Here is a 17438-nt window from a genome sequence, read left to right on the forward strand (position 1 = left end):
ACATGGGAGTTTAACTGTGAGGTAGCTAGTGTGATTATTTGCAAGAAAACCTTGCTAGGAGCGATCCCAAGGCTATCAGACATGCTGATGAGACTTCAGAAAGATTTGAAGTTACTGGTGGTAAAGATTGAACCTTCCCTTAGAGTTTTCAGTAACAGAAGACTGTTTTATGGTGAGTAAAAGACTTAAAACACAGGTGTCAAACATTAAAACATTTATTCATAATCTGTCTTAAACATATAGTAGAGGATGCTGGATAGGCATTTATGTGTTCCGTGCAACTTATGAAGATCCAACACCTAAAATCCTCAACATGGATGCCCTAAAAGGAAAAAGCAACAACTTTTGAAAACAAGTGCCAGATCTTTACTAGACAGTGCATGCTGCTTTACCAAAAAAAGTTAACACTATTACTGTATTCAGCTCTGAATAACAACACACCTTTACATTTAGCCAATGAGAACGAATCTAAGCAATCTAGAAAGCCCCTATTTTGTGTTATTTCTCTCCTACACAATTTTATTTGCTAACTTTGTGGCAGATGTACTAATGATGAACCACAGTATTGAAAAATCGCTCCCCCTCGCCCCTCCGTGCAACTCCCTTATCACCTTACCTGAAGTGCCACATGGTTTTCAACCAGGACAACTCTCCTGGAGCATTCATCTTTCACCTGGAGAACTTTTAGTTCAAACTGGTTAAGGGAACCACACACCAATCTCGGGCCATCTCATAGACCACTTATTCATGCAGATGAACATAAATGCACGCACTGTCACTTGTGCAGCTCCACCACCAAAGATACCAAAAATCTGAGGTCAGGAAAAGGCTGCAAAGCATTTATTTGCGCCTTTTTTGACACCGCATTCACTAGTTCGCGAAAGTGAACGGGCAACACAAAGGCTAGCAGGAAAGCTGCTTGCGGCCTGGGCTGCAGCCGCGCGTGCATAAAGACTTGCCTGCCAAGATGGTGGTGTGCACGCACACACTCTCCTGTCACGTCCGGGCCCAGGAAGCAGGAGTAATGACCGACATCCTCAGCTGCACCTTGTCAGGCCGGGTTTGGGCCCTGGCAGCTGCAGCAGGAGGGAAGCATCCGCACTGGTCCAGCAGGCCGTCCGCCATCCATCACACTCGAGCTAGCACAGGCCGCAGGCCACCTCCGGCCCTCCGGGACTGCTTGGGAGAAAACCACGGACTTAGGCCCCAGGTTGCAAAGCCGGGCTCCGGGCAGGGGGGCTATCCCGGCCAGCGCCCAAGTGTGGAAGGCCTCAGGGAACACACCGTTCCAGACGCGCACAGCACCATCGCTGCCACTGAAAGGAGGAAAGGCATGCGCCCTTCTCAGAATGCTTTTCTATGGCCTGAAGGACCCATTGCCACAGGGTGCAGTGGGAGGCATGTGCCAGTGGATGGTACAATCTGCAGCAGCACTCTTGCCTGCTGCTGTGCAGCCGGAGGCCACAGGCGCAGGGCAAGCCGAGGGTCCGCAGGCCCTCTGGAAGCCCGAAGCCCATTTCTGGTTGGAACTTGTTCTGGTGACAGAAAAACGAACATTTTCTCGGGTGTAGTCTGAGCAGCAGGTGCAGCCCAGAGGCCTCAGACTCGAAGACCCACTGTGCAGCCCACCGTCTCCAGTCGAGTTACAGTAAGGTCATTCATGAAAACATTTGTGATAATGGTTAATCATGAGGACACAGAAAACAAAAATAGGGAATGAAAACCCGAGAAATGGCCAGACTCCGGGGCCCTGCCTGGGTAATCCTGGCTACTCAGGAGGCTGGGACTTGAGGATCAGGGTTCGAAGCCAGCCTGGGAGATGCTTCTCTCCAATTAAATAACAGAAAGAGAAAGGCGAAAGTGACGCTGAGGCCCTCGTGGTAGACAGCTAGCCTTGAGTGACACAGATAGAGGAGAGAGCCCAGGCCGGGGGTGCGCGCTCGTGTGCACACTCGAGTGGGGCCTGCAGCTCAGCGGTTGGAGGCCCTAGGTCTTAAGACTAGTACCGTTATAAACAAACAAGGTGTTTCCAGCTGCACTCCAGGCCCAGGAAGAGAACCAGGAGCAGGATTATATTTAAACATGCAACTTAGTCACATCATAACCGTTCAGACAGGTTGTGGTGTTTTGGTTTGTAAATAATAAACTAGTTTCTCCTTGTTCTTGTTCTTCTTGTTCTTCTAGTTCTTGTTCTTCTTCTTGTTCCTCCTCCTCCTCCTCCTCCTCCTCTTCCTCTTCTTCTTCTTCCTCTTCTTTCTGTTCTTCTTCTATTTATTCTCCCCTTCCTTTGCCTCCTCTTCCTCCTCCTCCTCTTCTTCTTCTTCTTCTTGTTTTTCTTTTTTTATATTTTTATCATAATTAATAAAAGGGTTACATGATATTTCCAGATAGTAGGTACATTAATTCACATACATTGAAACCCTTTCACATGTCTTCGTACCCATTACTCTCCCCCCGACCCAACACCCAAACCCGGTCTTGGTTTTCCCCCTTCCCTATAAAATTTGAAATAACCAAAGACAAATAAATTCAATATATCAGATAACAAAGTGAGATACTGTAACAATATGAGATACCCAAGGGACAGCAAAGGAGATGAGAGATAACATAGTATGTTAAGGAAAACAATCATTCGTTATATGGCTTTTGTTTCAATACCCTGAAGGTCCTTGCAATTAGCTTCATAATATATGGCCTTATGTATTAAGGTTTTGCTCTATTGCAGATATCTGCTAGCAGAGCACAAAGTTTCTACTGATTATGACAACTGAGGGAAACCACTGAGCCTAAGTTCCTTTGAGTCTGGCTTACTTCACTTAATATGATTTTTTCTAAGTCTTTCCATTTCCTAACAAATGGGTCGATGTCATTCTTTCTGACAGCAGCATAGAATTCCATTGTGTACAAATACCACAACTTGTTGATCCACTCATCAACTGAGGGACGTATATGTTGGTTCCATCTCTTTGCTACGGTGAATAATGCTGCAATGAACATTGTTGTGCTAGGGGATATAGTATGCCCTAGATTCTGGATGGTTGGCTAAATGCCAAGTAGTGGAATTGCGGGGTCATAGGGAAGCTCTTGTTTAGCCTTTTGAGGCACTGCCATACTGCTTTCCATAGTGGTTGAACGAGTTTGCACTCCCACCAACAGTGTAGTAGTGATCCCTCCTGGCCACATCCCCTCCAGCATCTGTTATTATTATTCGTTTTCCTGATCCTGGCCATTCTAATTGAAGTGAGGTAGAATCTTAGAGTTGTTTTGATTTGCATGTCTTTTATGACCAAGATGTTGAGCATTTCTTCATGCGTCTATAGGTCATTTTTGGCCCATTTTTTAATGGGATGGTTGTTACTTTGGAGATTAGTTTTGGAGTGATTCAATTTTTTTAGTTGTTGATATATTTTAGATATGAGGCCTTTGTCCTTTGTTTGGTTGGGGAAGATCTTCTCCCACTCTGTAGGCTTCCTGATTAGTTTAGTAGCTATGTCCTTTGCCATGCAAAAGCTCTGCAGTTTAATGCAGTCCCAATTATCCAGCCTTTCTCTGATTTGTTGTGATTCTTGGTCCTTATTAAGAAAGTTTCGACCTCTGCCAAGGAGACCTAGTGTATCTCCTATTCCTTCTTGTAAAGTTTTCAGGGTGTCAGCTTTTACCTCCAGGTCTTTGATCCATTTGGAGTTAATTGTACTGCCGGGTGACAAAGAAGGATCCAACTTTCTTTTTCTGCAGGTGCTTAAACAGTTCTGCCAGCACAACTTGTTGAAGAGGCTGTCTTTCTACCATTCTATTTTATTGGCTCCCTTGTCAAAGATTAGGTGGCCATAGGTCTGTGGTTTAATATCTGGGTCCTCAGTTCTATTCCATTGGTCTTCAGGCCTGTCCTTGTGCCAGTACCAAGCTGTTTTGATAATTATAGCCCTCAAATAGAGTCTAAAGTTTGGAATTGAAATTCCTCCAGCGTTGTTCTTTCTGCTAAGAAGTGTTTTTGTTATATGGGGTCTTTTACTATTCCATATGAAATTTTGGATTGCCTCTTCTATTTCTTTAAAGAATGCCATTGGGATATTGATGGGTATTGCGTTGAATTTGTAGACAGCCCTTGGCAAGATTGTCATTTTCACGATGTTGATTCTTCCAATCCAGGAGCATGGGAGGTTTTTCCATTTTCTTAGTTCTGCCTTAATTTCCTTTTTTAGGGTTTTAAAGTTTTCATCAAAAAGGTCCTTTACATTCTTAGTTAAGCTAATTCCTAGGTACTTTATTTTCTTTGAGGCTATTGCAAAAGGAGTTGCTTTCCTGATAGTTGCCTCGTTCCTCTCACTGTTGGCATAAAGGAAGGGAACTGATTTTTGAGGGTTGATTTTATAGCCTGCAAGTCTTCCAAAGTTTTGAATCAGCTCAAGGAGCTTGGGAGTAGATTCTATAGGATTGTTTAAATACAGAATCATGTCATCTGCAAAGAGGGATAGTTTTATTTCCTCTTTCCCTACTTGGATCCCCGTTATGCTTGCTTCTAGCCTTATTGCACTGGCTAGAAATTCTACTACTATGTTAAAGACGAGTGGAGAGAGTGGGCATCCTTGTCTCATTCCTGATTTTAGAGGGAATGGCTTTAGATTTTCACCATTAAGCGTAATACTTCTTCTTGCTTTTCTTGCTCTTCTTGTTCTTCTTCTTGTTCTTCTTCCCCTTCCTCCTCCTCCTCCTCCTCCTCTTTCTCCTTCTTCTTCTTCTTCTTCTTCTTCTTCTTCTTCTTCTTCTTCTTCTTCTTCTTCTTTTTGTTCTCCTCTTCCTTCTCCTTATTGTCAGTCCTGGGGCATGGACCCAGGGCCTGAGTACTGTCCTTGAGCTTTCTCAAGGCTAGCACTCTACTTGAGCCTCGACAACACTTCTGGCTTTTTTTCTATATATGTGTTACTAAGGAATCAAACCCAGGACTTGATGCATTCTAGGAAAGAACTCTACCACTAGGTCACACTCCCAGACCTAGCTACATATCATTTCTTTTTTAAAAATGTAATCAATATGAGTCTATCAGTAATATCTTTTTTTTCCTGTCAGTCCTGGGGCTTGAACTCTGGGCCTATGCACTGTCCTTGAGTTGAAGAGCTCAAGGCTACCACCCTACATTTTTAAGCCACAGAGCCACTTCCAGTTTTCTGGAGTCTCATATACTTTCCTTCCCAGGCTGACTTTGAATGACAATTCTCAGATCTCAGGCTCCTGAATAGCTAGGATTACAGTCTTGAGCCATCTGTGCCGGGCGGGGTTTTATGTTGAAATTCCTACTAACTCTTATATTTTTTATGCAAAATATACTCTGATCACATTTAGTTCACACAAACATGTTACAAATGCTCAGTCAGTAGCTGACAAGGCTAGCAATGGAAAGTCTGGAGATGAAGTTGGAGTAAAGCTGTGTTTGGGTGGTCATGAAACTCCTGGATTCAAAACCAGGTGCAAGTGGCTCACCCCTTGAATCCTAGATATTTGGAAGCTCAGATTTGAGTATCACAATTCAAAACCAAACCTTGGCAGAAAAATCTGCAAGATTTGATCGCTACTTAGCTAGCAAAATAGCTCTCCTAGAGGTATTGCTCAAGTTGTACAGCACAAGACATGAATTTATAAAAGTAGAGCAAGGGTGTAACTCTCTGGTAATGGAAAAAAAGGAAAAATAAAAACAGGCGAATGGTCAGGGAACAGCAGGCCGTGGTGATGGTACCTGGCACAGAGCAAGGAACGAAGTGGAAATGTATGAGACAGACAGAAGCAAGACATGCAAGGCTCATAGCTGTGAAAGAAATTGGAGTTTTATGCTGAAATTTTAGAATTATCACCATAGAGATAAAGCAGAGGTTATTTTATTTCTTCCTGTTAAGTGTAATCCTTGCAGAGGAGAAAGGTAGTGAGAAAGGCTGTGTGGTTAAGAGCAGACTCTCCTAGCTCTTGTAAGTCATATGAGAGACTCATACAAAGACTAGTTCAACACCTTTGTTTCTTTTTTTTCTTTTTCCTGCATTTTTATTGATTTTATAAAGGTGTTAAAGTTATCTAAGTCACATAAACAGTTGGGGTTTTTTTTGGATTAGCTTTTGTTTTGTGGTTCATGAGGCTTCAACTGGGCTTGGATGTTGTCCCTGAGCTCTTCAGCTCAAGGCTATCGCCAAACCCTTGAGCCAAGCCCCACTCTCATTTTCCAGAGCTTAATTGGAGATAAAAGTCTCAGATCCTTTTGTGCCCAGGCTGTCTTTGAACCTTGATCCTCAGATCTCAGCCTCCAGAATAGTTAGTATTACAAGTGTAAGCCACCACACCCAGCTTGTACAATTGTTTCTGAGCAACATCACTCCTTCTCCTAGTCTTTCCCAGTTTCTCCCTCCCATTCCCACCCACAAGTTGTATAGCTCATGTTCAACATAATGTGTATTGAGTATCACTGTGGCATTTTTTCACTATTTGTCCTTCCATTTCTGTGCCTCCTCTTACACTCCAAAGACAGATAAAGGAACAAACACACAAAAAGAAAAAATGGTAACAAGCAAAAAACCTCTTGCTTACATTTCCTGGAGTTGTTTTGTGTTCCTCTACAAAGAATATCCTCCTATCATGTTACTGTATTACTGCATAGAATCTTAGGTATTTTATTATGCCCCAATGTATTTTTTTGAAAACCACCCAGCATATTTACTTGTAGGTTTATAGGCACGATCTAGCTACCACAAATGAGTGTGTTTGGCTTACTTCCATTGTAGCCATCACAAATAAGTGTGTCTAGATTACTTCATTTAGCATAATTTTTTTCCAGTCCTGGGCTTGAGCTCAGTGCCTGAGCACTGTCCTTGGGCTTTCTCAAAGCTAGAACTCTACCACTCGAGCCACAGCACCACTTCTGGCTTTTTTTCTATGTATGTGATACCGAGGAATTGAACCCATGCCTTCATGCATGCTAGGCAAGCACTCTACCATTAGGCCAAAAAGCCAGTCCAATTTAGTACATTTTTTCTAGTCTTTCCATTTCCTTAGGAACGGTATAATAGAGATCCCCCATGAGCCAGTAATTCCCCACCTGGGCATTTATCCAATAGAGCACAACCAGGTACATTGCAGCATTATTTACCATTGCTAAGATATGTAATCAATCTAGATGCTCCCTCAGTGGATGAAAAGATCAAGAAAATGTGGTGTATATGTATACACAATGCAACTCTACTCATCCATCAGAAAGAATGATATTGCACTGTTGTTTCTTTCAAAAGAAAACAAAAGAAAAAACATGTCTCATCTCAACTATAAATTAAATTTTGTATAAATTAAATATGTAGAATTAATATGTATTCAGCATAATTCTAAGTTGTTTGGAAAAAATTACAGGGCAGGAAACAAAATGTAGTATAGCCTAGTGATCATTAAGATGAATATGTTCACATATAATTTCAGAAGATGTGGAATATGTTCCTTTGGTTAGCAAAAGCTACATAAAATCCCCCGTACACCATCAGTGGCGGAAACCTGCCAGAAAGGTGGCCTTGTCCATGACAGCCATAGGCTGTGGACTGCTCCAGAAATACAAACTGCCAACAATCCCAACAGGCTCGATGTCAGTACATATAACTACCACCAGGTGGCGGTAGAAGACAATCACAACAAAATCACACTGCTTTAGAATCACATCACACACCTATTTCAATTTGAAAAAAATTACAACTAAGTAACCATATTAACTATAGCTATCTCATCTTTCAGGAATTTTTTAAACATAGTTTCCATTCTACATTTTCTGAAATACGACAGATTTTCTCATTAAAATCCTGGTGTAGTTATATAAAAAAACTTGTTTGGGTAGGTTACTTTCTATTACCCTGAAGTGTTCTGCATGTCAGTTCAGACATTAATGAACATCTCACACTGGCAAATATGTGTACTACATATATATATATGTCCCAAACAAACTTGGAAAGTTAGGCTGCAGCGACCTGGAGTCAGCCTGTCATGAAATATACATAGGAATGTGGGCTGAATAATTCATAAGTACTTCTGTTATGGGTTAGGCAGGTTATTCTGTCTTAAATTTTTTTTAGTCAGGTATAACTTGATTGCTATGTTACTCACACTCTGGAAAGAAATAGCTGCTAGATTAAAATATATGTATTTTATTTGTATGACTAAGTATAGATATAGCATGTGGCTCATGTTCACATGATTCCAAGAACATGTTTAGAAAACTCTGTTTCCAAATCAGTAACTTTGCCTTTTCATGTTGTGGCAGCCTTCTCCCCCTCCCTCCCAACCCCTCCCCCCCGTGCTTCCCTTCCCTTCCCTTCCCTGCCCTTCCTATTCCCTCCCCTCCTACTCCTCCCTTTCCTTCACCTTCCCTTCTTTTTCCCTATTCCTTCCCTTCTCCTTCCCTTCTCCTATCTTCCTTCCTTCCTTCATTTCCTCTTTCATTACTTCCTGCCTTCCTTCCTTTCCTCCCTCCCTTTCCCCACTATTTCTCCAAGACTGGGGTTTGAACTCTGTATTAAATGCTTTCAAGTGCTCAACCACCTGAGCCACGCTTCGAACCCCAGCAGTCTTTCTTTGGGTAGTAGGCAAACAGACGGTTGGAGAATGTCTGGTTAGGTGAATACTTTGCTGAGGACAGGATAAGAGAAACAGCAATGATAGAACTTGATTTTATAATAAGTGGCATTAGTTGTCTTCAATCTGTGGCAGAGAATTCCTGGCTGTTCCACTAGACTTGGAGATTCTCAAATGGATAAGCCACTCTTCAAGAGGCAGAATGACATAGCACTGAGAAATTATGGGAGGACAAAATGATGGGAGGACAGAAATGTCCAGTATAGGATGCTGCCAGCTTCAAGAAAAGAATTTTATTTCAGAAAATTCTTCCCTGTAATGGTAACTGTAGCAGAGTCCCTGTCATAGGCCATGAAATAAATGCTTGGCCATTTCCTGTGTTCAGTGGTTCTCCTCATGAGAAGCCATAATGGGTTCATCAGCTGCCACAGGAAACCTAAACCTTGACACAGCCCCGGGTTTCTCATTAGAGCTAACAAGGGCAGAGAACTTGAAAACCTATATGTGAACAATTTCAGAGATTGGAAGCCTCTAATAAATGTATCCTGAGTGAAGGGAAAAATGAGTTCAAGGGATGGAGGCCTCTCAATACTTTAGCAACTGATAAATCATTGAAAGAATTTCACATTTCCTTTTACTTGTGAGGACTTGTATTTATTTTCTTAAGCCATTGTTGAGCTAACATGAATCTTCATGAGAGGGCAATTTGGAAAACTCAGTATTAATTTACCCCAATAATCCTAATATGTATCTTTGGTTGATGTTGTTTTGGTTTCATTAGATGAGAGGGGCAATATTGAGATCTTAAATATGACCTCTGTACCACCGTTCCTTTTGCTTCTGAGATGTGGTCGAGTCCCAAATGTTGGGATAAAAACAGGCGTGCCCAGCACATCCAGCTCCTAAATTTCTATCTGGTCTTCACAAGTTGATGTAGAATTTGGGGTCAAAGATCAGCCCAGGAGCCCTGCACTAGAGACCAAGATGGAGAAGACCTCTACAGCCACCATAAGCTTTCCCTTGTCACTGTGGTAGACAGGCAGGAAAGTGAGCCAGACACTGCAAAATACCAGCCTGCTGAAGGTCAGGAGCTTGGCTTCACTGAAGGTGTCAAGCAGGTTCCTGGCCATGAAAACCACAGTGAAGCTGGCCATGGCCAGGGAGCTCAGGTATCCCAGAACACAGAAGAAAACAGTGAGGGAGTCTTTGTTACACAAGATAATGATGTGGCCACGTTCAGAGTGTATATCTGTGTCAATGAATGGAGGAGAGGTTCCCAGCCAGATTCCACAAAGAGTCACTTGGATCAGGGTACAGATGAAAAAATGAAGTTAGGTGCCCCTGATACCAGCAGCCACCTCATTCTTCTCCCAAAAGAAGTGGCATTGAAAGCCAGAACTACAGCTAGAATTTTAGCCAAGACTGCGGCAAGAGTTACAGTGAATGCAACTCCAAATACGGTTTGTTTTAGAATGCAGGTGACTGTGTTGGGACAGTCAATAAAGAGCAAAAGACAGAGAAATCAGAAGATGAGGGAGATGAGCAGGATGTAGTAGAGAGCCTTGTTATTACCTTTGACAATAGGAATGTTCTGATGTTTCACAAACACCCCAAGAACAACTGCTGTGAGTGTAGAAAAAACAAGAGATATACATGTTAAGCCATCCCTAAAGGCTCTCCATAACCCAGAATATTGTGGCTCTTTGGAATCAATTGTTTCTCTCTCTTGGCATACTGATGATCTGGGTAACTCACACATTGCTCCACATATGGTGCAGAACTCAAATAACAATCAGGCCCTCTTAAAGAATTTAAAAAGAAATTAATAAATCCTTATGTAGATATGTTTTTGACATGTCAATAATTACCAGCAAAAACAATATTTTTACTAAATATTATAAGGTATGCTCATTACTATTTTTATATCTAATATGTTCTCATATTGACTGCCACAATCCAAGTTGAATTTGTTTACTTGAGATGACTAGCATGCATGTTGTGTCTTGCATATCTAATAACCGAACAATAATTCTCTATATTTCTTCATGCTTCCATCATAATTCTCATCCTTTCATGCACAACTCAATGTACTCAACAAGGTGAATAGGAAAGCTTGTACTCTCCTGTATGTCTATGTGCGACATGAACACTTGCCCTGTGGCCCTTCCTTGCAGTTATATTTGTCTCAGCTACTCACCTGTCATGCAGTAAGAAACCCAGAACCAAATCATTTATTGAAGGTATAAATTCATGATATGTACCACATTTGTAGCTACTTCTTACATCAAACCTGACACAACACTTGCTCTGTTTTAAGAACATATCTGCCAACAAGAAACAAAGCTGTGGAAGATCTGTGTTTCCTTTATAATATAAAAATAATTTGGAGAGAACTGAGACCTTGTAATTAAATGGGTTTTTCACATAATATGACAGAGATCAAATTTAAATTACGGAGTAGTTGAATAAACATGAATACAATAGACTCCAGAAAAGGTAATTGTATATGTAATTCAGAACCCACTGTATTTTTTTCAAAAAGCCGTATTAGGGGCCAGGAGTTTGACCTAGTGGTAGAGTGCTTGCCTAGCATACACGAAGACCCAGGTTTGATTCCTGGTACCCCACACATATAGCAAAAAGCCAGAAGTGATGCTGAGGCTCAAGAGCTCTAGCCTTGCAAAACGCAAGGACAGTGCTCAGGCCCTGAGCTCAAGCCCAGGACCGGCCAAAAAAAAGCAGTGTCATCCATTGTCACAATTAAATTATTAAGTAAAAGAAGAAAGATTGATTCTTAATGTACACCATTCTCACACATTAGCATGGATTTGGGGGGGCACTGGGCAATAGTTTAAATTTCTCCCAATGCTGAGAACATGCCTCTCTCATTAGCAGTCTCATTCTCTGAGCAAGGATTACAGTCAAAGCAACAGGCAGCCTTTTCCTTCTGAGAGGATTTCCTGAATCCAGGAGCACAACTCTCACTGCAGGCAGATTGAGTAGGCTAAAAATATCAAATGAGTGCCAGTATCTGTTTAGCCTTTTTCCTAATTCTCCCAAAGTTCTATTATTTGAAATAATTGGACTATGAAACACAGTATTTCTACACATATAAATCCAGTCCGTTAATTAAATGGTGTTATGATTTGCACATCAGGTGACCAAAAAGGCTTACGTGCTATCGAGTTGTTCTCTAGTCTGTTGAACTACTGATAAACATGAACTTTTGAAAATTCAGAGATTAATATTGAGAATGTAAATCTTTGTGGAGTATCCTTGAATTCATGTCATTTAATGTCTCCTACTCATCTGTGAAATGGTAAAGAACAAGGAGGAAGAATTAATAAATATGCTATAACATAAAGCACAGAGCTCCCTATTTAGGATCATGTGAACCACATGTTCTTACTTTTCCAGTATCTGTACTGGGAGAATATTTTTCTCACAAATTCAATGATTTCATTCAATGATTCCTTTCTTAAAAATATCTGTGAAGCAGGCCAACCTACAATTAAATGAACTTCCACAGAAGAGATCAAAATAAACCATTCAAATACATAAAGTGATCCCTCAGATAACTTATCAAAGGTTAGAACATGCTAAGAATTATGCAAATGGTATTTTTGATGAATAAATATTTAGAAACAAATTTACACTTTCTTAGGGGGATGCTGATTTTGGAGCTTGAATTCAGGGTCCAGACAGTGTAATTGACCTTTTCTTACTCAAATTTAGCACTGTGCCTTTTGACCAAGAGCTCAAGCTTATTTTATTGGTTATATATTGACAGAGTCTCACAGACCTTCTATCCTGTTAGGCTTAAAATTCGTCTGTAGTTTTATATCTGAGCAAGGCAGCCTCCTGATTAGATAGGATTACAGGCATCAGTCACCAGCACACAGACCTGATTTGTGGTGGTTAAATTAAGATAACGGTTGTCCAGGTATTCCTGGTTGGATTGACTTCAAACCCATAGTAGTCAGACCTGAATAGCTACCGTTATAGGAAGCACTTGTTCCCATCCAATCAGCTATACATTTTTAGGGGAAAGTTAACTTCTATATCCTTAAAACATTGCTGTTAAATGCAAGCCACCTCTGTTGATTCTATGGCCCACTCTATCATATCTTCAGATAAAGACAGTTGATGATCATGTAAAACATTTGGAGAAAATTTTCCTGTTTTCACATCAAGATCAAGACCTTCTGGAAAACTCCAAATGTTCACAATGTCATATTCTGCCCCCAATTTTCTCTTGTTATCTAAAATCACCTGATCTCCACCAGGATGGTAAAATAATGATATTTTTCAGAAAATAGTGTATCAGAAAGAGATACATTATCTTATGGTGAAGTATATTCCATGGTTCAGTTAAAAAACATGAACTAAGAAAATTTTCTGATTGCTTTTAATCTCTGATTCAGAATTCAAGGATAGAAGAAACATCTAACGAAGTACTCCAGAGGAAAATTTTTGAAAGAGTAAAAATAATATTTCTGAATCTCGATCAATTGGCAAAGGAATAGAAAGCATTTTTCAAGAGACTCTTATTTCTCATACATAATCATAAATGAGACATTTCTCATATAGCTATTTCCAGTTTGCCACAAACATAAACTCTATCAGAGCCTATAGTTTGAGTTCCTCAAAATTGTAATATCTACAGTAGAATGCAACTAGGTTACTTACAAATATATATGCATACACACACACACACACACACATATATATATATATATATTTTTTGTTCAGCAGACTGTAGAAACTTTTGTTCAGCAGACCGTAGAAACTAATAGGGAAGTGTATACATTTGTTCTTTTACAAAACATTAGTTACAATTATATTGAGTCTACTTGTAACTTAAAGAATTTGTAAAACATGGAATTCATTAGGTCCTTTTCACTGGCATGTTCTTCCTTAAGAGCACATGAACACATGTTTAGATTGCTTAACAAACATTTACCGAAGTATAATTTCTTCAGTTTTGGAAAAATATCTGAAATATTTAATGTGATATGGTAAGAAATACCTCTAGGAAGTGACTTGGCTCATAGTTTGATTCATACAAAGGAGAAGGCCTTACCTGTACAGAGGAAGATATTATCCCTTCCCTATTTCCCATTGTTAGAAGGAGTTCATGCAGAGCCTGGGCCACAGCATAGACAGTGTTGTATATATTGTTACTGTGTTCAGACATAGTCATGACAAAAATGTGCCTTGGCAACCAACCCAAGAAAGCTTCGTGAGGACAGTTTTTCCAGACTCAGAATGTGAACAATTAAAAGAGAGAGATCACAGCCTAGCAAGGAACAAGTCTTTTGGGTATTTGGAAGGGCTAACTGCCTTGATGAAATCTGTGAATCCAGAAAGCTCTGGGGAATGGTGTGAAAAAATATATGGCGCATGAAATGAACCTTGCATGAAATATGTTCTCCTTGTGGTTAAATCCAACTCTGAGATCATGATACAAATTTTGCCTTTTATTAAATACTGCTCAATACACATCACTAAATTTAGTAGCGATTCATTATCAGCATATATGATGAGGACATTTGCTGAAGTATTATTAATCTGGTTATAAGGTGCCATGACTTTAAATGACAGGGTATAGTTTGGGATTGTTAGCTCAAAGACTACACAAACTCTGTTGTTGGCCATCTGTTCTTTCAACTCAAGAACAATCCGCAAACCATTCTCATCTTGTAAAGTTAACAATCCCACCCAGTTCCAGGTGAGTGAAGCAATAAGGAGACCATGGCCGTAGCTATTCATGTATCCTTTGAGACCATCTGATAGAGAGCAGGAAACTTTTGATGGTCACTCAGGGCATGATCAAAAGACCCAAAGGTAAGTTAAAGGGAATGAAAATTGGATTGTAAATGAATGAGAAAATTTCTATACAACACAATCTCAGTGAAGATACATGTTAAGTAATCAGTTAAAGTAAGTAAAATTTGGATTTTGCCTTCAGGTTTCAAAAAACATGAAAAAGTGTTTTAGTTCTACAACATATTACTTTGCATGTAAATTGTCTCTTGAACTTTGTCACTGATTCTGCCAACTCCTTCCTTCTATATCAACCCAACCTATTCCCTGACTTTCCTAGTTCCATTTTCACATATGTACATTGAATATTATGTTGTATTTTCCAACATATATATTCCCTATTCTTCTGCCCCATGCACAACCCATGAGCCCCAACCTACCTCAGATAAGATATGACTCATTTATATGGTGTTTGGTTTGTTTTTATATTGTTTGTTATTTAATTGGAGAGATTATGCCCTGGAATTTCACCCCATATGTAACATACTTTCCACATTAATCATATACATACATGTGTGTGTGTATACCTATTAATGTAAATTTTATGTTTCTCTGAATTTTTTCTAGTCCTGGGGCTTGAACTCTGGGCCTGGGCACTCTCCTTGAGCTTTCTCAAGGCTAGCACTCTACAATTTGAAAAACAGCAACACCTCTGGCTATTTTCGGTGTATATGATACTGAAGAAGTGAACCCAGATGTTCATGCATGCTGGGCAAGCACTCTACCACTAGGCCCTGTTCTGCATGTACATCCTAATTTATGCTCATGGTTTTTATTTAATGTTTACATAATAGGAGCCTGACTTACTTCATTCAACATAATAACTTGTGCAAGTGCCTCTGAGCCTGTGTGTGTTTCTGTGTGCGTGTGTGCACACATGTGTGTTTGTGTTTGCTAGCACAGCTCTACTGACACTCAGAACCTCATGCAGTTTCTTTGCTTTTTCCCTCAAGGTTAGAACGCATTACAAGGGTATACCACACTTTATTACCTGCTTTTTGTTAGTTAATTAGATAATTCTTTGTAGCTATGATTACCTGTGTAAGAAAGCAGCATATCTTTATGCTATCAAGCCATTTTCTTTTTAAAGAAAATTATTGATAAGACATAAGATTCCAAATAATCCCTTTGCCTGATCTAAATTTCCAATCTCTTTCCAAAGAATGGGACCATACTCAGCCCATTTCCTTGAATACTCACTCTTCGGTATCATAAAATTTGTTAGATTTGTAAATCTGGTCCCTTATTTTAATTGTCTTCTAACACCTGAAATGGCACCAAATTAGACACCTTTAAATATTGTCCCACTCTTCACACCCTCACCTGTGGAAAAATGTAGAGACCCAGCAGTGTTCCTATCTGTGCAATCCCGATTGTCCTGTAAGTACTGCTATAGACTTGCTGTTGCTCATACAGGACTAGTTTGGACTATTGTATTTCCCAAAGAGGCAAATGAAGGGATTTTTAAATGCCATTGGAAATACAAATTGAATATTGCAGATATGAAATCCCAGAGTCAAATTATGTAGTAGAACAGGGTTTTTGTTGATCTATTCTATAGCAAATATCAAGGCCAAAACAAACTGGTAGCTCTTAAAGATTAACCTGTGTGATTAGTATAGAAATTTAGGAAAATTATTTCACAACTTACTATTTTGATGAATAGAATTCTTGCTTCTCTGCCAAGGAATATTAAAACATTACTCCCAATTAAGATCAAAGGGGAATGTTGTGTCTTATCCTTGTATACATGATTAGGTAAGGACATGAAGAGAATTTGTTATGAACGGGATTCAGAAAAAAACTTGAGTCAAGAAAGACAGCTTACTTAGTCCCTGCTACCTTACATTTTACAATTAATCTGCTGTGTATTAAACATAAAATAGTCTTTCATGTACAGAAATTTTGCCCTGCAGATAATACATTTTTATTTATTTAATGATTTGTAGCTTTCATTGTTATTGTGGAGTTGATATGTGGTGGGATTAGTTACATGAATCAGGAAGTGAATAGGAAGTATAATTCTGTTTAAACCATCTCTCCCCTTTTGTTGCTCTCTCCTGGTTTTCCTTCCTGTCTCCACCCACAAGATATACACTTCATTTCCCACATAGTGTTTAGTGAGTAACACAGTTTGTTTTTCAAATTTGTTCTACCATTTATGTAGAACAAACACGGTTATGTAGAATAAACAAGGTTAAAGGAAATGAAAGCAAAAAATGGCAACAATGGCAACTGAAATATCTGTTGTCTCATTTTTGGAGTTAATTTCATAAGATATTATTTTATATCATCAACTGAACATATCTCCTAAGGCTTTTTCAACCACTCCATTAGGTATGACCCTTTAGCCTCTGTGTGTGAATGTTTAGAATACTATATAATTCACCAGAGACACCACCAAATATACTTTTGTCTTTCCCTTGTAATAAGTAACTCAAGTCTGTGAAAACTCTTGTGTTTTGAATCAAAGTTTATGTTATGTGGTTATATGGCAGACCAGGCTAATTAACAAATCTTCACTTTTAGAGCAGCTTTCAAAAGTAAAGTATCATTTAAGCAAGAGTCTATAGAAAACTGTACTAGCAGACTCAAATTATTGAACAACTCTACCTGCCAGATCAACAACAAAAATTATTTATATATCAGGCCAGTGAATTTTATTTTTATTCATCTAATGAAACAAAATACTTTCATCCAACTTTGATTATTTCCTTATAGAGAAAGGAGCCTCCAACATGTGGGAAGAAGAGAGAATTGTAAGTAAGCTTTACATTGAAATCCCAGTGCCATGGTCACCATTGTAAAATGCAATGAAACCTATTGTCTTCATAATATATTTATCAATTGAGAAAATGGAATGAAAATAATAGTTGAATAAAGAGGAAGTAAATATCATTTTTCTTTCCTTTGTCTGTATAATGGTTTGTGTGAATACACACACATGATGAAGAAATTAATATTAAATCAAAACACATTTTTAAAGAGAAAACAATGGAGGCAAGATAGAAATGCAAGAGAGAGGA

General features: G+C 39.3%; 1 non-coding gene and 1 pseudogene across 1 annotated transcript; both read right to left on the reverse strand.

Moving 5' to 3' along the window:
* Window positions 1-770: 770 nt before the first annotated feature.
* LOC150039152 (small nucleolar RNA SNORA13) lies at window positions 771-905 on the reverse strand. The gene has a single exon (XR_016534515.1). It is a non-coding gene; the product is annotated as a small nucleolar RNA SNORA13 (small nucleolar RNA).
* An 8062-nt stretch (window positions 906-8967) lies between these two features.
* On the reverse strand, window positions 8968-14358 carry LOC150039153 (vomeronasal type-2 receptor 116-like; annotated as a pseudogene).
* Between the last annotated feature and the right edge of the window lie 3080 nt (window positions 14359-17438).

This window comes from Megascapheus bottae, unplaced genomic scaffold, assembly GCF_031878675.1.
Source record: "Megascapheus bottae isolate mThoBot1 unplaced genomic scaffold, mThoBot2.hap1 HAP1_SCAFFOLD_57, whole genome shotgun sequence".
In the NCBI taxonomy this organism is placed as follows: Eukaryota; Metazoa; Chordata; class Mammalia; order Rodentia; family Geomyidae; genus Megascapheus; species Megascapheus bottae.